This window comes from Callorhinus ursinus, unplaced genomic scaffold (genome assembly GCF_003265705.2).
Source record: "Callorhinus ursinus isolate GAN/ISIS: 27379988/994484 unplaced genomic scaffold, GSC_fseal_2.0 scaffold33, whole genome shotgun sequence".
Taxonomy (NCBI): Eukaryota; Metazoa; Chordata; class Mammalia; order Carnivora; family Otariidae; genus Callorhinus; species Callorhinus ursinus.
In genome coordinates this window covers 8,408,223-8,432,810 of record NW_027397095.1, presented here as the reverse complement: position 1 = coordinate 8,432,810, position 24,588 = coordinate 8,408,223, and positions in this window count along the sequence as shown.

The window sequence follows — 24,588 nt, the reverse complement described above, 5'->3', positions numbered from 1 at the left end:
AAGAAAAGGTGATTTAAGCTGAAGCAATAATATAAAGACTGTATAAACCCATTATACAGATAGGAAAAAAAAACACAGAACTCTTCGCTATTATAAAGATCTCAGTAATTCTCAAATTAGTTTATGGATAATTGCTGTGAAAATAACAATGAATAATAATGATTAATTTGGAGGGTGAAGGGGGTGTGAGAATATGATGTTAACATCCACGTAAAAGAATAAACAGTTGGAATAGCTGAGGAAATATACTACAAGGCTTAAAAAAATTAGAACAGTTTATTACTAGTGTGATAATATAGAGTAATGGGAAAAAATAGTTCCCAATAGGCTCCAGTGCAAGTACAAACTTAGTAATTTATACAGGTGGCGTTATATTAGGAAAAGAAAAGATTAGCCAATAAACAGTGCCACAACAATTATTTATTTACCAAATTTTACATAGTCACTTACCACCAGTCACCAAAATATGGATTAAATAATTAAATGTTTAATAAGTAATCTCAAAAAGAAAATATAAGAAATTAATTGTGCAATACTGGAGTGAGGAAAACCTCTTAAAGCAACAACAAAGGAAATCTTAAAGGAAAGTAACATATTGCATGTGGTGATGATTATTTGCTTTTTAAAATATTTTGTATCTTTTTTTAAAATTTTTTTAAGATTTTATTTATTTATTTGAGAAAGCGAGAATGAGAGAGAGAGAGCATATGAGGGGGGGAGGGTCAGAGGGAGAAACAGACTCCCCACTGAGCAGGGAGCCAGATGCGGGACTTGATCCCAGGACTCCAGGATCGTGACCTGAGCCGAAGGCAGTTGCCGAACCAACTGAGTCACCCAGGCGCCCAAAATATTTTGTATCTTCTAAATCATCTATATTGAGAAAGTTTTAACTTTAGAATCAAGAAAGTGATGCTTACTAGAAAAAACATTCAAAACAATTGCCTCAAAAGAAAACTGAGGGATTATTTTACAAAAGAGGTGGATCTGGTACCTCTAAAATCATGCTCTGAGTGATGTTGGAAAGATGTTAGTGTTTGAAGCCAATGGCCAAGAAAGAATTCTTGAGACATCTTTGGTGCAAAAAGGTGGTTTTTATTAAAGCATGGGACAGAACCCGTGGGCAGAAAAAGCTGCACTGGGGTCATGAGGAGTGGCCTCTTATATACTTGCAAGTTGGGAGGGAGTTAGGGATAGCGTAAGTCTCTAAGGAATTTTGGAAGCAAGGTTTCCAGGACCTTGAGGGGGCTAGCTATTTTTGGGAAAAGGTCATTTATTACCGTCTAATAAAACCTTAGTCATGAGACCCTTCAGATGTGTAATGGTGGGCCATATGCTGGGGGATGATTGCCAACACATGTCTTGGGGGGGGGTTAGAGATAAAGGAAGTTTCCAAAGGAATTTTTGTATGTTAAAGTAGACTTACAGGATCCTAGGGGGTGGGGTTTGGGCTAGGATTGCCTTTTGCCCTTAGCAAAGTGTCAACATCAAGGCAGTTGAGTCCCTAGAAGAATGTCACTCTGCCCGTTTCAAAGACTTGTCAATGGGTTGTAGGTAGTCAAGGAAATTTAATAATTTTTCTTCTGCCTTTGTTTCCCACATCACTGAGGAAAGTCACATTCTCTGTCTATTTAGTAACTTAGCATTACTCTTAAAAAATATAGGTAACAACTGCTGTTGGGTTATTCTTTAATTTTCAGGGGATGGATTTGTCCAAAATTATTTTAGCCTTTTAGTCTCCTGCTTTAAAATACAGCCAAATATTGATCTCACCACAGAGATCTGATGGTGATGAACTTGGAGATGAACTTGGAATCTTCTGCCTGGACTATAAAGCCCATTTGGTCCAACAGAGTACCTAATTATAACACATATTTTATCATTATTTTCCCAAGCCTTCCGTGGAAATCCTGTTTGATAAAAAATAAAAATAACAACCCTGTTTGATCTTTTGGTGCAGAATTTTTCCTTCTGTCTTGCAAAAACACTCAAAGTACATTTTCTCTCTCTCCATGACACTTTTGCTTTCATTAAATCCCAAAACAGCAACATTCTTACCCAGACAAAAATGGGCTCCCTCAGAATTACCAGTCTCATCATCATTTAAATAAAATTACATATGTATGTCAGTTCAATTGTCTTTAAGTATCAATGTTATTTCTCAGTCAGCAAGTAACCAGGCTGTAGGCTTTTTGCATTTTCATCTACTTTAAAGTGCAACTGCTCAGTTAATGAGATTACTATAGCCCAGCAGAAAGCTCAAGTTTGAAGTAAAGTTTATTTTTCTTTTCAGTCAAGATTTTTTTGTTTGGTTGTTTTTCTTTAGTTCCCCACCCCCTTCTGCACCTAAATGTTACTACTCATTGTGTTTGATCCAGTCCAGATTTGAATCTATAATTCCACTCCATGTCAAAATAATGCTTGCTCTATCTTCACAATCCTCCTGAAGTAGCTACTCCCAGCCTCATGCCACTGAGAGCTTTCTAATTTGAAAACTGTTAGCAAAATATCCCAAATCCCTGGGGGACCCATGGAAACATGGGAGGCCCTTCACCTGGACCCTGGCTTTGCTGGTGACTGGGTCCCAGGTAGCTCCAGATTTGTAGTATCAAAAGGCCCAGGATTTCACTTAAGACTGTAAGTGGAGGCCTCACATTGTGAGCAGGCCATTGGCCTTGTGAGCAGGCTTTCCCCAAGGCCCAGACCCAGGTGGGGACCATGGCAGGAGTGACCCTGTGGCTGCTTCCGGGTGAAGACTCACGGTGTCAGAACTTGCTAGGTCTGGGTCCTCAGAGCAGTGCCAGGTCTGAGTGAAGTGAAGTGACTGCTGGGATCTTGAAGCTGTTATCAATGGGTGCCTAAAGCAAACTGCTTGGAACCCTGAAACAGGTGTTGATCCACATACTGCTCTGGCCCACGGGGCTGTGGAGGAATCACTTTCCTAATAGATAGATAGATACATAGATAGATACATAGATTTAATATTATATTTTAATATTATATTTAATGATATATAATGATGAAGCTGCCTAGGGCCCCTGGCCAACCTAGTAGTGTTTTAAGCTTTATCAAACACCCTTAGCCCACATGATTGATTAACCTCCTGCCATGGAGGCATATAATAGTTTGAGGAAAATATGCATTCAAAATTAAGCAACTTGAAAAATAAAGATTATAATCTTGTTTTAAATGTAAGCCTAACATATCAAAGATGGTACCTGAGAATTTGTATGGGATAGGGAGGATGGCAGAGACTCTGGATGGACTTCCTCGCATGTGTTTCGGTGAAAGCAATGCCAACTATATCTTTAGAGTGTTATAAATCGGTGCTCTGGATGTATTAAGTACTCAATATGTTTTAGACGTTAATATTTCTGCTGCTGTTGCTATATAATTTATAGCAAATGACTATGTCAATACTGCTGATCTTTACTTTATAAATGATCTTTAATGTTCAATAGTGTATGCCCAGGGCTTAGTGCAGCCTGACACATAGTTGGTGCTCAATGTAAATTGAATGAATGAATGTTCTTTGTTATATGAGAAACAATAGGAAAACATTGAAAATTCATTGGAAACCAGTCCCCATTTCTGGAGAATCAATTCACAGAATTACAGTCATTATGTATTTTTCTTCTCTCCAGGGAAACATTGAACCTTCTCAAAACTCACTCTATAATTGTTTCTTGAGTGAAGGCCAAGGGATAATTTCTAATACTGTAATATTCCTATAAGGACTTGATATAAGGACCAACTAAATATTCACTAAAGGTGAATACTAGGGTCTGTTTCACAGTAAAATGATAAACTTTTAATCATTTATGAGATATGAATATACAGTGGGGAATCAAGATGTGCAATGATGGTTAAAATACTATATATATATTTCAACAAAAATTTGAATATGTGAAAGTAATTGTGTTATGGGCTTGGAAAATGCAAAGCTACACAAGACATTGCTTGTTATTGACTAGTGTATAAAATAGAGAAGCACATAACAATTTAAAAGTAAAATTTTATTGGAATGAAGTATAAAAAATATATATACATATATGTAAATATGTATGTAAAACAAACATGTATCACTGATTAAACATTTATCTCTGTGTTCTAGAACCAGACTACATACTATTCAAAATCAAATGAGTGTCAGAGAAGTAAACAGATAATGCAGTAAAGTCTGATGATCTGTTAAGATATTGGATTCTATGGGAACACAAAGAAAGAAGTATACAGTAGCCCAGTTTCTAGAGGGTTACCTCTAGACCTAAGGTTTCAAGGCTGGGTAAGAGTTAGCTAGAATGAAGAACAGGGAGATTAAGGAAGGCATTACAGGTAAAAGAAACATATTGTGTGAGGTTGTGAAGATTTGCAATGTTAAACTGCTTGTACATAGGTAAACATGACCAGAATGAGGGTGGGTATGAGCAGTGCAGTGCCAGATAACAAAGAATTTTGTATTCTAAGGAGTATGCATTTTTTTTTAATTTAGGTAATGGGAAAGTCATTGCAGTTTTTTTTAAAACAGCAAAATAATGAAAATTCACCATAAACATTCAAATAATACAGGCGTAAAAAGTGAGTACAACCAATTTCATAAGTACGTTCATACAACTGGTGATAGTACCTTTCAAAGATGTTTAAAGTAGTTTTATAAAACTTAAAAGTGTTTTTTAGGGGTGCCTGGGTGACTCAGATCGTTAGGCGTCTGTCTTCGGCTCAGGTCATGATCCCAGGGTCCTGGGATCCAGCCCCACATCGGGCTCCTGGCTCAGCGAGGACCCCGCTTCTCCCTCTCCTTCTGCCTCTCTCCCTGCTTGTGCTTTCTCTCTCTGTATCTCTGGGCCTCAAATGAATAAATAAAATCTAAAAAATAAAAAATAAAAAAAGTGTTTTTTACTTTATATATAAAACAGTAAAGGATAGAAAAGGATTTAAATAAAAAGTCAATATCCATCCCCCTGTCCAAACCTCTACCTCCAATTCCAATTTGTAGGGGCAAAATTATTAACAATTTTCTGGCTTTTAATACTTCTGAACTTTCCATTTTAACTACAAATAATATACCTATAAATCCCTACTAAAAAAAGTGAGGTATAAGGATGGTATAAATGGAAAATATTGTCAGATTACTTATCCTGCCCCCCAAAAAAGTCAGCCAAGATAGCTTCACAGGGTGAATTCTATTAACACTATAAGCAAAAGAAAATTCCAGTGCTATTAAACTGCCCCAAAAAATAGTGAGAAGAAAAGCTTCTACATTCTTTTCTTCCTCTTCTTTTAAACAACACATGGTAATGCTTAAAAACTCACAAGGAGAGCTTGGTAAAGAAAATGACAGCTGTGTCTGACTTACAAATATTGAAGCAAAATCATTAACTTAAATTCAAATTAAGTTAATTATGAATTAGTGATCAAACCCAGGGTTCATTTTAGGAATGCAAGGATGGTTTGGTATAATAAAATAAGATAATTTGCTGTAAATAGTATCTAGGGAACAGTAATTATAGACATGTGGCTGGAGCCTAGGGTACATTTAGGGGTGACAGGTGATAAGGTTGGCAAGATAGATTGGAAACCTATGAAAGAATGGAAGAATTTATACCCAGTGCCAAAAATATTTGTGATTCCAACCAATAGGAGAAGGAGAGTTAAATAACACTTTTATTTCATTTTTCATATTAGGAGGGTAGTAATATTCTATTTCATTTGATAAGGTAATTACTCCCATAGTTCACTTTTTATAAGTGTTGAAACATTATTAGTGGCATATATATGAATAAAAAATATGTATGTATATATGTATACCAGAAGTGTAGAAAATAAAAATATATACTGTATCTAGGATGCATTTTTATACAACAAATTACATCATTAATCATTTCATATGGGATTAATATCATATTTCATATCAAAAATAAATATTAAATAAATATAGTCAAATAATTATATAATTAACATGTAATAATAATAAAGAGTATTTGTGTTCCCTTTGTTCCAAGAAAAAATATACACATGTATATACATATATATATATAGAAATAAATATATATATAACAAAACCTCACAATAACACTCTGAGTTAGTTGCATTATCTTCATATTAAAGAGAAAGAAACAAAGGCCTAAAAGAATGTCTCATTTAATCTACCACATCCTGTTATCTCCACATAGTAACCTGTGGAAAGATAATGTCTAAGAACTTTCTAGTGAGTCAGAATCTTTGAGCAAGGGTGAGAGATTGCAAAATGCAACCTATTCATTGCAAAATGAATTCCATATGCAAATGAGTTTTATTGCAAAATGAAACCCATATACAAATAATCTATTCATTTAAAAAAATCAATCCCATCTATAGAATAAATAGTAGTTCAGCTTAAACAATGGAAAAAATAGCAAATAATGAAATAACTTTAGTCTTCTGTACTCAAAGTAGATCATTTGTTTTGTGTTAGCCTTTATACTTGAAGTTGTTATAGCATGAAAAATTTCAGAATATGAAGTTCTGTGTTTTTTTTCCAAGGACTGTACAAATTCTTCTTTATTTTTTTTTAATATTTTATTTCTTTATTTGAGAGTGAGAGAGAGAGATCTCAAGCAGGAGGGACAGGTAGAGAGAGAAGCAGACTCCCCACTGAGCAGGGGGCTCCATCCCAGAACCCTGGGATCATGACCTGAGCCACAGGCAGACACTTAACCAACTGAGCCACCCAGGTGCCCTCTTCTTTATGTTTGAAAACGTCTATAGGTGCATTACAAGCTTAACCCTACCATATGAGCTGGACAAGAATTCAGGAATATGAACTGGACAATATAGTTGAAGTAGGTTCTAGTATAGGCTATTGAGTATTAATTACACTGTAGTGCTAGTTTCAGGCAATGGTGAGTATGAAAGCTGGGATAACACCTACGTCATTAGGGAGGCTTGGAAATAAATAACTAAATAAACCTCCTAGTTCTGATAATCTGTGTCTCTACATAACTAGTCTAATTTTAGTTTCAGTGGAGAAACTGTGACAGCCTATCAGACCCAAAAATATCGACTAACACTGGAACCCTAAGGTAAAAAGCACTGTCAATTTAAATGTGCTAATAAAAAAATAGCACTCATATATATTAATCATAAATACTCAGAGAATCAAGGTAGAACTACTTAATTAGCTTTTGGATTTAAAGAATAAACTGAAAAATAATTCGTAGATTTTAAAAGTGTGTTTGAGCTGAGACTAGCATCTTATTTTATTTTATAAAAATATTTTATTTATTTATTTGAGAGAGAGAGAGCAGGAGCTGAGAGAGGGGAAGGGGCAGAGAGAAAGGGAGAAGCAGACTCCCCACCAAGCAGGGAGCCAGTGCAGACTCCATCCCAGGATCCTGAGATCATGACCTGAGCTGAAGTCAGATGCCTAACAGCCTAAATGACTAAGCCACCCGGGCGGCCCTGGCATCTTATTTTAAACTAATGACATACATTTTATACATATGTCATTTGTGCACACATGTGCATATATGTGTGTACATATCTTTTTGGAAAAGTATGTTGTAGAAGAGAAGTGACAAGATCTTTCTCCACATTCTCTGTGTTGAATCCCAAGAGTCATTCTATACTCACTATCTGATGAGATTTGACAGTACAAAATTCAGTTGCAAAGCCACGTATAATGCAAGCAGGCTGTAGCATTGCACTATCTTGCTGGAGGCTAATCACTTTATAATGAGTTTAGTGAAAAGTACCTGTGCAATAAGTTGTAGTTGACAGCAGCCCAAGGGGACCTCTAAGTGCTAAAAATTAGCAGCTGAGAGATGTTGGATTGCATCTTTTTGAAGACAGAAAACAGATTCCTTTCTAAAATACAAGCAGTTTAAATTCGACATAAATCAAACAGATGGTAAAAGAAATATCTTGTTGCTATGGGCTTTACCCTGTTTTTGTTCTCACTGTTTTATGAAGTGAAAGAAGAAAAACAAAGTCAGGCTTCTAGTGTTCTAGTCTGAGGAAACAATATCTTAACAGCACAGAGAAAATGTTTTTTTTCACTGCAATACTGTATATTTGACGTTCGTTGAAAAATTGACACCAAGCTATATTTAAAGAAAATGGTGAACATACAATGAATAGTTAGCTTACTCTTAAATGATTCACTTTCATTGTAGATTTTGGACATTAAATAATCAATCTGGACTGGAGAAATTATAATAAAACACAATCACTACTATTTATGACTGTTGCAGAACTGGACTGCTTTAAAGACTACTGTGCATGAGAGGCAATACAACTTTGGTTAGACTGTACTGATACTACTGATAAGCATCAAAACTCATGCTAATTTTGCCTGCAAGAAAGATGTTGCATAAGACATAAAGAAAGAAAGTTATGGCACTGCTTGGTAGGAAGAAATCTATAAAAGGATATTTTGGCTTTCCAACTTGGCACCAGAAATGACAGAGAACAAAACAGAAGAGAGGTGCATTTGACATACTGCCATGAAGTGCATTTGCTACAGTGCCATGAAAAACATTTCTGAACTTCAGTATATTTCCTTGAATCAAAGAGCACCCACTGTATCAAGGTTTTATAGAGGTCAAAATAATCAATGGTATGACAATTGTTATTGACAGCTACAGTCTAAACTACTTGTGCATCTTTAGCAAATACTTGTATTGAAGTGATATATTGAATTAAGTATCATACAAAGTTTCACAAATGTGCTAGGTAGTAAATATTAATTTTACAATAGGATTTGACAGCATACCTATAGTTGCTGAGAGGCAACTGGGAAGAACACTATGAGGTGGTGCAAACAGGTTAGTCTTCACAGAATCTTTGTGGTTTCAGTAGAGGTTTGAGGATAGGGTAGAAGTTAGATAAGAAGAGAGCAGAGAAGAGCATTTCTGTAAAGCACAGGAGTATAGGAAGATTTTGACCTGTGAGAGACCTTAAATGTGAAACTAAGGAATTACAGGTTTATTTGTTAAGCAATTAGGGGCCACTGAAAAATTTAAAGAGAGGGTAATGTGTACAAAATAGTGTTTTATGAAGATTTACTGGCCAGCAAATGGGGAAAGACTGAAGGCAAAGAAACTGGTTAAAAGATCATGACAACTATCCAGGGAAGCAGTGATGAGGGTCTGAACAGGGGTTGTGACAAGGGGAATAAAGGAGAAGGACTTGGTGATTGATGGAATGTGAAGGAGAGATGGTGCAAATCAACATTTGTGATAAGCAAAGCCAAGAATTTCATAACTAGATTATTTTTGAACCCCTCCAGAAAGAAAAGAATCAAGAATAATTTGAAGATTTAAGCCTGAGGACAGAAAGAAAGGATAATTTCATTAAAAAACATACTTATGTCCAGAAGGGAAATTGATTTTGAAGAAATAACTAAACTCATTATATTTTCCAGTTATTCTTGAGTGTCATTATGCAAAAGTTTTGTAGAATGTTTTTGGTATTGTGTTGATACTTTTATAATATTAAATGTGGTTCAGCCTTTGGTTTATTCTTTTATGTTCTTAAAGTACATATGACATATTTGACCAAGTTTGTCATGTGGTACCTTAATCATACAGATGCAGCCTCAGTTGTTAAGTCTGATCTTGATAACAACCCATTTAAAAATAGGTATACTATATGCATTTAGAAGACAATGAATGATAAATATGCTATATTGTTGAAGTTTGATATTGTCGTTAAATATGCTACATTGTCAAATCTTGACGTCTGCCACTTAGTAAACCTGATCTTCACATTTTCTATTATAAAATGGAAACAAACCAAATCACAATGATTACAAACTGGCATTAGTAACATACAATATTTTACTGTGTCAAAATATTTTTTGAACTATCAAGCTGAAGCTGTAACTCACAGAAATCAACTCTGTTTCAAAAACGTAAAGAAAAATTTTAAATATAAGAAATCATTTACACATGCTAACATATTTTCATTGACAGAAATACAAATTCAACTCAACACACCTGGCATATATACTCATCTCCTGAGATTCATGTTTCAATTTGCTTCAACCTCTTCTTATTAGGTAGCAGCAGGCCATGAGCAAACCCCTAGAATTGCAGTAAGTATAGTAAGTGTTTTTATGTCAAAAGTTCAAGCAGAGCTGTTTCCATTTAAAACAAAGTCAAAACACTATGGCTCATTTTAGTTTCTCTTAGATAGAACATTGGGCAATAATATGTTTCTAACTCCATTTTATTACCTTGTTACTTCTCTCTTTTTTTTAGATTTTTATTTATTCACTTGACAGAGGGAGAGAGACAGTGAGAGAGGGAACACAAGCAGGGGGAGTGGGAGAGGGAGAAGCAGGCTTCCCGCTGAGCAGGGAGCCCGACATGGGACTCCATCCCAGGACCCTGGGATCATGACCTGAGCCGAAGGCTCAGGTGACTGAGCCACCTAGGCGCATAATCTATAAGACTTTCAGTTTCCAAAAACTGATACATCTTTACAACAAAATTCCCAGACCCTGTTTCTCTCTAAAACTGGCTTTTCAATAAAAGTCTTATTTTATTTTAAAGATGAAGAAGCAACCATAGTATATCTCCAATAAAACTGTACTTTCTATTTCTTGATGAAGGTTGGTATATCCATGTTTTATTCTGTCTTCTTATTTAAACTTGTTCTCATTAAAGAATCAAATCAAGTCAGGTATAATAAGGTATAAAGATTAAAAGAATATGATAAATATACATTTATTAAATTTGTTAAAATTTAATAATGGCAACTATTATGACCAACTTTGGTTCAGGCACTGTGATAAACACTTTTTTTAAAAAAGATTCATTTATTGGGGCAGCTGGGTGGCTCAGTCAGTTAAGTGTCTGCCTTCAGCTCAGGTCATGATCTCAAGGTTCTGGAACGGAGCCCCCTGCCCCGCTCCCTGCTCAGTGAGGAGTTTGCTTCTCCCTCTGCCCCTCCCCCAACTCATGCTCTCGCTCTCTCTCTCAGATAAATACACAAAATCTTTTTTAAAAGTACTGAAAAAAGATTTATTTATTTATTTGAGAGAGGGAGAGAGTAAGAATCTCAAGCAGACTCATGCTGAGCCCAGAGCCCAATGAGGGGCTCCATCTCATGACCCTGAAATCATGACCTGAGCTGATATATAAGAGTCAGATGCTTAACTGACTGAGCCACCCAGGCATCCCTGTGATAAACACTTTTTCTACATTATCTCTTTTTTAAAGATTTTTTTAATTGGCGGGAGGAGCAAAAGGAGAGGGAGAGAGAGAATCCTAAGTAGGCTCCAAGCCCAGAGCAAAGCCAGATGTGGGGCTTGATCCCACAACCCCAAGATCATGACCTGAGCCAAAATCAAGAGTCGGATGCTTAATTGACTGAGACACCCAGGTGCCCCTATACATGATCTCTTTTAACACAACAATCCTACCAACTGTATGCAGGTAATCCTTGCTAGCCAGGAATTCAAGTTTTCTTGAGAAGCAAACATAATCAAAATGCCAAAATATTCACTTATAAACTAACTACATAAAATTAATACCTACTTAATTATACCTCCATGATAAATACTAGCATCCCTCTTTTTCCATTATAGCTTAGTCATAATCCAGTATTTTACTGCAGACATATTCAAATTCATCACAACGTAAAATCTAAATTTTATAAGAGATGCAAAATTTCATGAAAGTTTGGGAATTTGATATGGGAATTGGGAAATTATTTGTGAAACCATCAACAAGTGGGAGTCTTGCACAGATAGACCAATTAACAGTTGAATAAGGGAACATTGACTAGAACAATAAAGACAGAATCTTTTAGAAAACTGATGAAGCCCTTGAATAATTTTTCAGAAATGACCCTATTAATGAGCATACAAAACTAGCTTTTAAAAATTCAGTGTATGACTTGTTATTATACACTTTTTTCAGAAAAATTACGCATACACACAAGAAAAGTCAAAATCAACTTCAAATCAATCTTTGTTCTGAGAAATAGTATGTAGTTCTAATTATAAATACAACTTTGTTAAATGTAAGGTAAATGCTTTATATAATTTTGATGATTTTTCAAACTTTAGTGCCAATCATACCTTTTGTTCACAATTTGCAATGTATTTTTGGTTCTCTTTTAAAGTGCATTCACTTGAGTGAACTTTTCTAGTGCTAATTACTCTTGGATAATGAGGACTTCATGCACTATTATTCTTTTTTTTTAAAGATTTTATTTATTTATTTGAGAGAAAGAGAATGACAGAGAGCACGAGAGGGAAGAGGGTCAGAAGGAGAAGCAGACTCCCTGCTGAGCAGGGAGCCCGATGCGGGACTCGATCCCGGAACTCCAGGATCATGACCTGAGCCGAAGGCAGTCGCTTAACCAACTGAGCCACCCAGGCGCCCATGCACTATTATTCTTATGTTTATATGAGGAAACTGAATTTCAGGAAAATATAGTAGTTTGCTATAGCAGTCAGAGTCCAGTAAAGGGACAAAAACCACCCTAGTTATTTGAGCAGAGTCAATTTAATATAAGGAATATAAGGAATAATAATAGGCATACAGACTATTAAATTGATAACTGAAAAAGTAAAGAGAACACTAAATCATCCTGGACTTAGTAACTATAAGAAGCAGCTACCACACCTAGAGATGAACAAAAAGAAGAGGTTGGGATAATTTAAACTAAAAACCTAGAGGAAGGGCTCCATGGTGCCAATTCTCAGACCCCTGAAGAGCAGGCACTGGTGACTTGAGGGTAAAGGGAAGCAGGTGGGACAAGACTAGTTCTGTAAGTATTGGGAAAAATGGCATACTGCATTTAACTGTGACTATGGAAAAGACCTACGGCTTCCAGAGTGTAGAAACTTGCTTGGGAGATGTGTGAAACTCAAAGGAATAGGAAATCAACATGAAACCAACAAGATTAAGCAGAAAGGAGCATGTCACTTCTTGTTCCTCCAGCCTTGTAGTCTCCCAATCATGCCCCATATTGGCAAAACTCAACAACTAGGAAAGCAAAAATGTGATTTGCAGAGTCCTGGCATGAGCATCACAGAGTACCTAAGGGCGGTTTGAAGCTGAGAGATAATAGCTTAGTAACTGGCCCAGCCCCCCTTTTTAGTTACTTAGTGTTTAGTTTAAGCATTTATAAACACCCTTTGAACTCCTGTATACATATTTGAACTTCTCTACACTAAAAAAACCCCATGTTTCTAGCACTAACATGATGCAACTATCCTTCATAAAATCAAAGATGTTTTCATATTCCCCCCAGTTTGAGGACACAAGAAGTAATAGCAGACATTGTATCCAACTTTGGAAGACAGCCACACTACCCATCTCTGACACACATGTTTAAAATAACAAGATGATGATGGTAGAAACAGGATTTGAAACCCAAACTGTTCCAAAATCTGAAGCTCTTTCCACTGCACCAAACTGTCCATCAATGCTAAACTATATCAGATCAGTATAGACACTGCTTCAATGTAATATGAGATGGTTACACCTGAACAACATGAAAACTTATGACTAATTTAAAAACAATAAGCTAGAGAAAATAAGCAGAATAATTCAATTGTGACAGAGTCATATTAGATCTGGTAACAATTAAATTTTGAGAAGTAAACATGTAACAAAATCGTCCTACATTATTTAGAGTTGGAATAATCCTCACTTCTAACAATCTTTATCACATTACCCAAATATTTAATCTAGTTATTACTTCTGACAGTTCATTTTGATCTTGTCTACTAAATTAGCCATAGTATTGGAGAGCAAGAGAGTAAGAGTGAGAGATTTTAACTCATACTGTTCAGCCTATTTTTCTTTTTTTTTAATTTTTCTTTATCACTTGTAAGCAGACAAGGAACACAAAAATCACAACTTAACCACACTGATGAGAAACTGTTGTTTATATATTTTTATGGATATGAAAAAGTATATAAATTTTCTCTGGTGATAATGAAATACAGTAAGAGGATCATATATGTTGAAAAGTTAGACTTCTGTTTTTATAAAGTGAAATACTATATTTTTGCTGAAAGTAAAATTTAAAGGGTAAGACAAATGTTTGAAGAAAGTGAAGGAAGGAGCATAAGATAAGGAGAACACAAGGCAGGGGGCACCTGGGTGGCTCAGTTGGTTAAGTGGCTGACTCTTGATTTCAGCTCAGGTCATGACCTCAGGGTTATGGGATCAAGCACCTCCTCAGGCTACATGCTCAGCATGGAGTCTGCTTGTCCCTCTGCTTTTGTCCCCACTAGCTCTTGCTCTTTCTTTCAAATAAATAAATGAATAAAATTTAAAAAAAAAAAGAGAATATGAGGCAGAGTTAGTCACTGCCTGTGTATTGATGTTGGCTGTGTTTTGCTGTAATAAATATTAATGAAGTCCTATGTCAATGATATGAATTGTAGAGCTTTCTGCTTTTAGGTTTTCCTACTTGGGATTATTTTCAATCTCTCTTCACATTTTCCTTTAAGAATCTTTCTCTGCAATTACATGTTTTACTGTTTTTAAGCATTTCTAATTCATTTGAAGGATTTTGTCTGGCATTAGAACAGCTTTATCCACATGTTTATGTCTTTATTATGACTGCATACTCTTTACCATTTTATCTTCTGTTATAATTAAGCAATAGTTTATGCTATGTTATATTTCCTTTCCTACAAAAAGTACTGACCATTCAACAGTCTTGCACAATTGAATCACAGATCTCTACCTCTGAAACAAATAATACATTATATGTTAAAAAGAAGAAGAAGAAGAAGAAGAAGATAGCAGGAGGGGAAGAATGAAGGGGGGAAATCGGAGGGGGAGATGAACCATGAGAGACGATGGACTCTGAAAAAAAACTGAAGGTTCTAGAGGGGAGGGGGGTGGGAGGATGGGTTAGCCTGGTGATGGGTATTAAAGAGGGCACGTTCTGCATGGAGCACTAGGTGTTATACGCAAACAATGAATCATGGAACATTACATCAAAAACTAATGATATAATGTATGGTGATTAACATAACATAGTAATAAAAAAAAGTAAAGGAAAAAAGTACTGGCCACATAGTAGGTGATTATTACATAATTTGTAAATGCATGAAAGAATGAATGAATGGCAAAGGACAGAATAGACTAAATCTCTTTGAGAAGAAGATTGTTTCATTTATTTACGTATCCTGAGTTTACCACAATGTCTATTACATAGTCGATGCTCAGTAAATGAATGAAGATGAGGAGGGGATTTAAGAGATACCCAGCATGGTATATTAGAAAGAAAACTGATTTGGAACTCGGCCAGTTCGGGGTTTTAAAAAAAAATAGTTCTACTAAACTGTGTAATTTTAAATAATTTATTTTACTCACTTGAGCTTTAACTTCTTTCTACTAATGACAAGAGTTTAATCTTCATAGGATTATGATGAGGGTTAAATGATAGTAAATGTAAAATACCTAATAGCATTCTATACAGAGTGGAGTTTTTCATGGAACTGGTTGATGAAGACCCAACAAGCAGCTAAGAGACAGGACTTCAATTCCATTATTAAATAACTGAAGGAAAGGTTGTGACTTTTAATATGACAGGTTTCCATACAATTATCAAGCAAAAACAGAGTCAATGGGCATAACAGATGTTTCTTGGAGGGATTTTGGCAAGAAAAGAAGATTGTGTATAGACATATCATAATTCTTAGATCATACAGAGGCATTTATATGATAATTCATTGGTTCCAATATTTCTATTCTCTGGCACTGCTGAAGAACTATAGAGGCAGTGTGGCAAATGTTTTTGGCTTGCAGTGCAGTTATAACTTAGGTAAAGATCATGTGGAGGCAGCAATAGTACAGGCAGCTTTTAAAACCTATGTTAAAATACACAAATAGTATTATAGAAAGTTCATCAAGAAAGGAGAAAAATATTTTTTGCTACAAGTCCAGAACCCTAATGAAATAGTTTTTTTCCAATCCAGTTTTCATAATCATATATGATAATAAAAAACATTACGGTGCTCTGCTACTGAAGAGATTTTCCACCTACAGCCAGCTTGATAGCAAGCATAGTGTGCATAATATTATGTATATTTTTCATTTAACATTCTCCTCTGTTGTTAAAGGGTCACATTATTGTTATTTTTTTAAGATTTTATTTATTTATTTGACAGAGAGAGAAAGCACAAGGCAGGGGGAGTGGGAGAGGGAGAAGCAGGCTCCCTGCTGAGCAGGGAGCCCGATGCGGGGCTCAGTCCCAGGACCCTGAGATCATGAACTGAGCTGAAGGCAGACACTTAACCAATGAAGCCACCCAGACACCCTGGGTCATAATATTATTTTAATGATTATATAACATGTGTAATATATCAGTTACTTAACCAGTCTCATAATATTGAAGATTTCTGTTAATTACTTTTTCATAAATATAAATTCTCATACAATGATCATCTTTGTGCATTTGTTCATCATTTCCCTATGGTAAATTTCTGAAAATGGGATTATTGGATCAAAGAATTTTAATATTTTATGTCTCCTGCCAAATGTGTTTCCAAAAAGATTCCTAACTTACAAAATATGGCAATATTTAAAATCTCTATATTTTTTTCTCTCCATAGGTGTTTCATGTCTCTAGTTAAGATATTTTGGGTTGAGGGTGCCTGGGTGGCTCAGATGGTTAAGCGTCTGCCTTTGGCTCAGGTCATGATCCCAGGGTCCTGGGATCGAGTCCCGCATCGGGCCCCCTGCTCCTTGGGAGCCTGCTTCTCCCTCTGCTTCTTTCTCTCTCTGTCTCTCATGAATAAATAAAATAAAATTTAAAAAAAAGATATTTTGGGTTGTACATTGTCTCATTGGTATCTTCCGAAGTATTCTGACTCTGGGGGCAAAAAATTTTTGGTGTGGATTCTAGGCTTAATCTTGTTTTTGTTATCTGTTTTGTAGGTCTTGAATTAGTAAACTTTCCCCTCATTCCTTTACACAGGTGTTCAATTTGATATCTAATAGCTGATTTATGCTACCTTAGAAGCTGAGCTGGAAACTTTAGATTTCTTGCCTAAGAATATGAAGATGACACCTTGAATTCTATAAACTGAGATAGATCTTATTGATTCAATTTTATTCTGTTTTTCTTTCTAATGAAGAGATGAATAACTGTGATCAATAGCACATAAACAAAGATAAATATTTTTTTTTCCAATAGAGAAGTAATAGGTTATTTGAGGATTCCACCTGCCACCTAAACCTCATCAGCAACTTAACTTTAATCAAAATGAACCACATTCAGGTTAAAAGATCATCGTTTATCACCTTCCACAAAAGAATTCAGGAAAAAATATGTCTAGTATTTTAGGTTATAAATAGGTCAGGAGTTTCTTAGAGACTGTGGGTATTGAAAAGGAGTAAGCACCTTTTCTGTCAACTTTGAGGCCCTGGGAGAATAGTAGGAAATAAAACTTGGGAAGCCAGGATGAATGAGATTGGTAATGGATAACAGGGATAAACGGTAAATATAGAGTTTACTGTGAGATATTAAGGGTAAATTCAGTCATCAAAATTTCACATTGACACTGAGTCAATGTATAATGTGAGCTACAGGTGAGTTTAAATGATTCAAACCAAGATGAATGAATATAGAAACAAGGGATGGAAGAGTAAGGAATAGATAATAAGAACAAGAGTATGCAAGAATAGAGACCTGAAGGAATTTTGTTTAAGAAGAGCCCATTATTTCAGTTGCTTTTTACTCCCACTTTTTTGTAATGTCCCTGCTCCCAGGCCACCAAAATACTACATGATTTCTGACATAATAAGTTCTTATTTTATGTAATTATAAGATTTAGTTTCATGAAAATTTTTTTAAAAATTAAAAAAAATGATTTAGTTTCCATCCTCCCCCCAAAAAAGCATTTATAAGGACAAAATGAAGATTTCCACTGATAGATGAGTTTTAAATACAGTAGCCCAAGAGCAGGCGCCTGGGTGGCTCAGTTGGTTAAGTGACTGCCTTCCGCTCAGGTCATGATCCTGGAGTCCTGGGATTGCATCCCTCATTGGACTCCCTGTCTGCTTCTCCCTCTGACCCTCTTCCCTCTCGTTTTCTCTCTCAAATAAATAAATAAAATCTTAAAAAAAAACAGTAGCCCAGGAGCTTATTAAATTAGCAGTTTTAAAAATACATTTGAAAAGGATTGCGGAAATTTGACTTGGCATTCTTAATTATTTAGAGCTTATTTTGGTAAGGTAATTTTGTTTTTAACAGCTTTGCTGAGTAATTGTTTATACTGGTTATTCATATTTGATAAAATAATATTAATTTGGAAAATGATGGGGGAATGCAATAGCTCATCTAAGAAATTGTTTATAAACTGCAATCACTGTTTTACAATAATTGAGATATTACTAATAATTATGTGTATACATAGTTTGTTTGTAGATTAGGATTTCTACTTTACTGAACAGTGATTTAGCAGAATATAAAACAAAGTGTGGTCCTAATCTAAAAGATTAGATGCATTGAAAAAAAAGGCATCGGGAAGACAAGTAACAATCTAAAAAAGTCTTTGCCTCCTCTAAATGACTGGACAAACTCTGATGTTTCGATGGCGGACTGTAAGGATGAGGAACTCTAAGTTCTGACACGAACTTGTCAAGTAATTTCAGACTTATTTTTTCATCTTTGAAATGTGAGAAGTAACACGTGGCATAACTATTCCACAGTACTGTTATGAGCATCAAATGAATAATGGATGTGAAGGCGCTTTGACAATTTTAAAGTAGTATATTTCTGCAAGATATTATTGCTTCCAAAATCTGGCATACTAATATATTTTATATAAGTCACCACAGTACAGGATAGTACATTTAGATATCAAGGAAAACATAAATCAATTAATGCAAAAGCTATAAGGATCCCGTAAGAAATTATTTTAAAATCATGAAAAATACATAATTTGATATTTCTATCAAGATTAAGACAGAAAATGACAACTGAATTACATGTATGAGAGAAAACGCTTTTCACAGAATGAGCAAAGATATATTTCAAAAGTTTATTTTCACATAATTTTGGTTTATGCGTACTATAAATTGCATTTCACAAATTTTAGAATTTATGATAAAAATATGCATTTTAAAAATAATATAATACCTTTTATTTTATTTTAAGACAACTTTTACAATTTGTTAAGATCTTCTTAACCAGTGTGCCTGGGTGGCTCAGTTAGTTAAGCGACTGCCTTCAGCTCAGTTCATGATCCCAGGGTCCTAGGATGGAGCCCCGCATCGGGCTCCCTGCTCCTCAGGGAGCCTGCTTCTCCCTCTGCCTGCCACTCCCCCCTGCTTGTGCTCTCTGTCTGTCAAATAAATAAATAAAATCTTTAAAAAAAAAGATCATCTTAACCATATGAAACATACTGACATTAACTTAACACTAACTGAATTTGCATTCTATAATCTAAGTTAAGAGAACTCTAGCTAAGACTAGGCCTTTTTTTTTTTTTTTTTTTTAGAAAAAAGAATAGAGAGTGATTGCCGTCTTCAATTAAAAAAAAGGTGATCTTTTTTTTAGTTTTGGTGGGTGGGAACAATTTGGCTTCGAGGAAAAGTTATCAAAATTAAAGAAGGCTATTGCACATTTACTTGTGAGTATTTAATTGGTGCTCAGAAAACTGGCACAATTTCAAGCTGTTAATCACAGATTTCTAAATGCATATTAGCTAATGGATGTGTAAAATTATGCTTATCTTGTCTTAGATAAATGCCTAATTAAAAATTCTTTGAGGGGAAAAAGTCTTCACATCATTAAAGAAAAAAAAACATTATGTGAAGCTGTATGTAAGTTTAGAGAGGAAAATTAGGCTTTTTTTTTCATAATAGAAAACTACTGGATATTTCACATGTAGACTTTTCAGACCATAAGAATTTTCAATGTTTAAAATAATGCTTACGTAGCATACAGGGTACTACAGCTGATTCTTAGAGAGGGATTTTGTTTATTCAGATTTATGTGAGCCTGTGAAAGCATAAGGCTACTAAATATATTTCTTCTACTTTTGTCACATTCTCAGTAGAAATCATAAGCATGAGGCAAAGTTCAAGATACTGTGGGTCTTAGATTAATTAAAGTGAAATGCTCAAAAGTACTTCCATTCAAAGTTACTAAGATGTATAAAGACAAACAGAAAAAAATACGGTTGCTATAGGATCTAAATTTGACATTTTGTTTAGGTGGTCTTAACATGAGGAAACCTACAATCATTTCTTGAGTGGCAAAGGCAAAAAAAAAAAAATCCAGTACATCCATTTTATATTTTATTAGAACCACAACAAGCTCAGGTTTTAATAATATAGAACTTCCAGTTCCATCAAAGCTCCTGAAGGTTTGTTAAACTTGCCTTATTAGAAACGTATATACTCCACTTTAAAGAAAATTAAAGTACACAAATCCGGTTTTAAAACATAAATTAGTGGTGGCTATTTATTTCATAAAGAGAATTGCCCTATTCCAAAAGATTTACAACAGCTTTGAAATAATCCCATTTCTTTGCTTATTGCATTTAAATGCTTTATATTTGGTAAAATTCAGTTACACACAATATTTAGGAAGACATTTATGGGATAAAACAAATCGCCCATGCATTTACTTGGACTGTAAAAGCTATGAAGGCAATCACATGTAGATGTTCCATCTTCTTCTGTAGATATCTTTAAAGGGTATAAATTCACTGCACTTAATTTAAATGGTGGTATACTACTAGATGGCTACTGAAACACTTGAACAATCTCTAAAGAAACATTAAAAGTCAAATCACTTTGTGTCCTGGCAACATTCTATTTCTTAACCTGAATAGTAGTTACACGGGTGTTCACTTACATGATAATTCATTGAACTGTACAATATTTTGTGTACTTTTCTATGTCTTTTATACTTATTAAAAAAGTCAACTTACTAAGATTGTAATTGTATAAATTTAAGTTTGTAATTATGAGACCTTTTCAGGGATTGTTCCTCAATTTTAACATATAGAAATTAGTCCTTCAAAAAATATAAGCAAAAAAGTCCTGTTTTTATAGAATGGGTCAGGAATATTCATTTGGCTAAATGATTTTTCCATATTAACAAGAATTATAGTTTTCTGCCAAAAAAATGTACTCTAAAAGTTGGAAAGAAACTCAAGGATTCTTGTATTTCCCTGTGGGTTGAATTTAGGTCAGTAAAAAGCGGGGGAAGGTAGCGGGAGAAGAGGAGGCTGAGAAATAAACTTAATTTTATGGGAAGAGAAAAATTCAAACAAATTTACCCCAACTATAACTTGAGTGCAGACAGAAAGACAGTTGGTGAAATTATTAAATAAGAAACTCAGAACTTAGTGGTGTCTTATGTATTAGAATATTTTTGAATTGATGAAGTGTACCTAGATACCTTATTGTGATGTGTCACTTGGAATTCATAAAACAATATTTCCACTCACTTGAAAAATTATTAAAAAATTGTGAGTTTGATGTATTTTATTTTGCTGACCATTCTGAGGTGTTCTTTCTCTCTAAGAACAAATGAGAGAGCCCTTTGAATTCAAAAGCCTTGTATTTAAACCCTAGTTGTTTTCTTGACCAACTGTGAGATCCTAATGTCTATAAGCATCTAAAACTGGAATGCAGCACCTAGTCTGGAATAGCATGCAAAAGAACCTGATAAAGATTAGCTCTTGAACAAATGTTATCTGATTACATCTTTTTTTAAAACAGTGACAAGACTTCTGGTGCTGGCTGAGGTGAAATAAGCTTGCTATAACCTAACTTACTAGCTGAATACAACTAAAAACTATGGACAAAACATGAAAAACTAAGATATGAGGTCTCTGAAATGTAAATAATAACAGACAGATTGGGCTGGGAAGCCAAAATCTGAAGACAGACCAGCAGTGATAAGTTTCCTTTTCTATTTTTTTTCTCCTTTTTAACTCCAGGCTTTGATCAGGAGACAAAGCCAGGCAGCTGAAATTTCAAAAGGAATTTCTCTTTTTGACTACCATACCAGGTAAAAGGACCCCTTCAAGCCACAGAGTAGAGGGAAAATCCCATTTTCTTCTTTCTCTCCTACTGATCCTGAGGCCAGTATCAGCTGCTGAACTCTTGTTGCTGCAACAGAGGCAGAGGTATCTAAAACTCTAAGAGATAACCCATCTTCTCTGGTTAAAGGGACCAGGAAAAAAAGCCTCTGTTCCACATGTGGAGGACATCCTCGTGGTTCTTTTCTCTCTATTCTCTTGTTGTTTCTCCCTGAGAGCACTGAACTATGAACCTATACAGGTGGCTAAAACTCTGAGAGAACTCCATTCTTCTACTCAGAGGAACAGACTTAAAGGGTCCCTGGGATTCATAGAATGTGGGGAATTCACAGACTTGGAGAGTGGATCCTCTAAATTTGTGTGTGAACTGACACAAATCCCAGGCTCAACCTCAAGCTGCAGATGTGTGGAACACACCCAAAGAAGCATAGCAAAGGCTTTGACATTGGATGTGTAATATAAACCCCCACCCAGGTCCCAGATTAATCCACCAGTGGTTTATATAAGGGGTAGACGCAAAGGGCATAGCAAAAGACATTGATATCACCACCTGCAGAAAGACAGAACTTGCGGTATAAACTTAACCCAGTCAATTGCTTGCTAAAACAAATGCAAATAAAATTTCTCCAGAGGAATTTATGTGACCCAGAGTCCCACAACTTACTATCTTAAATGCCCATGATAAAATTTTTTATTTTTTTATTTTTTTATTTTTTTTTTTTAAAGATTTTATTTATTTATTTGACAGAGAGACACAGCGAGAGAGGGAGGAACACAAGCAGGGGGAGTGGGGGAGGGAGAAGCAGGCTTCCCGCTGAGCAGGGAGCCCGATGCGGGACTCGATCCCAGGACCCTGGGATCATGACCTGAGCCGAAGGCAGACGCTTAACGACTGAGCCACCCAGGCGCCCCATGATAAAATTTTTTAAAAATACTAGGTAAAAAAGGAATATTTGACCAATTCTTAAGGAAAAAAAAAGGAAACAAAACAATGAACGGATGCCCACCTCAACATGTTGGAATTACCAGACAAGAACTTTAAAGCAGCTAATAAAATAATCCTCTCTGAGGTAAACACCTTTGAAATCAATGTCAAGATAGAAGTTCTTAGCAGAAAACATAAATTATAAAAAGAACCAACTGTAAATTTTAGAACTGAATGATATAATATCTTAAATAAAAATCTGGCTAGATGAGCTCATTATCAGAATGGAGTTGGTAAAGAGTCAGTAAATAGAGAATAGATCAAAAGAAATCCAATTTGAAGAACAGAAATAAAAAGAATGAAAAAAATGGACATCCTTTGAACAATATGAAATACCCTAACATTTATGTCACTGAAGTCTCTGAAGGAGGGAGAAAAATATTGGCACAAATATATTTGGAAAAATAATGTCTGAAAATTTCCCAAATTTAGTGGAAGACATAAATTTACAGGGTTTGCTCAGTGAACTGTAAAAGAATAAATGCCAAAACACACCTAATCAAATGACTGCAAACAATAGCTTAAAGGCCAGGAGGAGAGAAATTGAAGCATACCATTGTAATGTTTTTATACTTTATGTGAAGTGATATAAAAGCATCCATTTCCTGTGACTGATATTTTGGCATTATTTAAAAATTATGTAGGTATAAAGACACATCCCAGCTTGAGTCTATGTGGGAATCATAACTGTGGTGAAAAAATGAGGCAGAATTATTTGGCATGGCAACTGAGAAGCTTTCTGGGAGAGAACTTACTGTAAAACAAAAGAGAGCCCAGCAGGAAATTGGCATTGTAATAAAGCTTTGGTTATGATAGCAGGGAAGAGCAGAGCATTCTGAGAGCAAGGCAATCTTGACTTCATCATTCCTTGTTCTAGGTCTCATTTATTTTTAAGCTAATACTTAATGAACATTATGGTGAACGAAATAGATATAGTTACTTCCCTCATGATGTTTTCATGTCTACTTTGGATTGTCTCAGAGTCCTCTCCAACAATTATAATTAAAACTCAGAATTGCTCTCTGTTAAAATCTCTTTTTAAAAAAGAGAGGGGCACCTGGGTGTCTCGGTTAAGCCTCTGACTCTTGATTTTGGCTCAGGTTATGATTTTGCTTCAGTGTTGTGAGGTAGAGCCCCGTGTTCAGCTCCATGCTGGGTGTAGAGCCTGCTTAAGATTCTTTCTCCCCTTCTGCCCCTCCCCCACACTTGCACACTCTCTCTCTTTAGAAAGAGGGAGATAGTCCTTGTCTCCATACAATTTACATTTTATTTCTAAAAGATGACATATGGGACTGGGAGAAGCTTTCTGCCATACTTCACCACAAAATAGTGGTCAACTTTGGCATGATGAGAATGCCAGTGAATTGATGGTCATCATTCTAGCAGGGACCTGGTTCTTGACAGAGCAATGGCAAAGTTAGCAAGATACTGGAGCAGCAGTGAGAACTAGCAGATCTATTTTGCTTAGTGAGAGATAGCCAAGCTAGCAGAGACTTTTGAGCCTGTTAGTCCAGCAGGATCAGACTTTCTTTCTGTAACTACATGTGACATTTCCCAAGAATTCCCAGAAACACTTAACGGA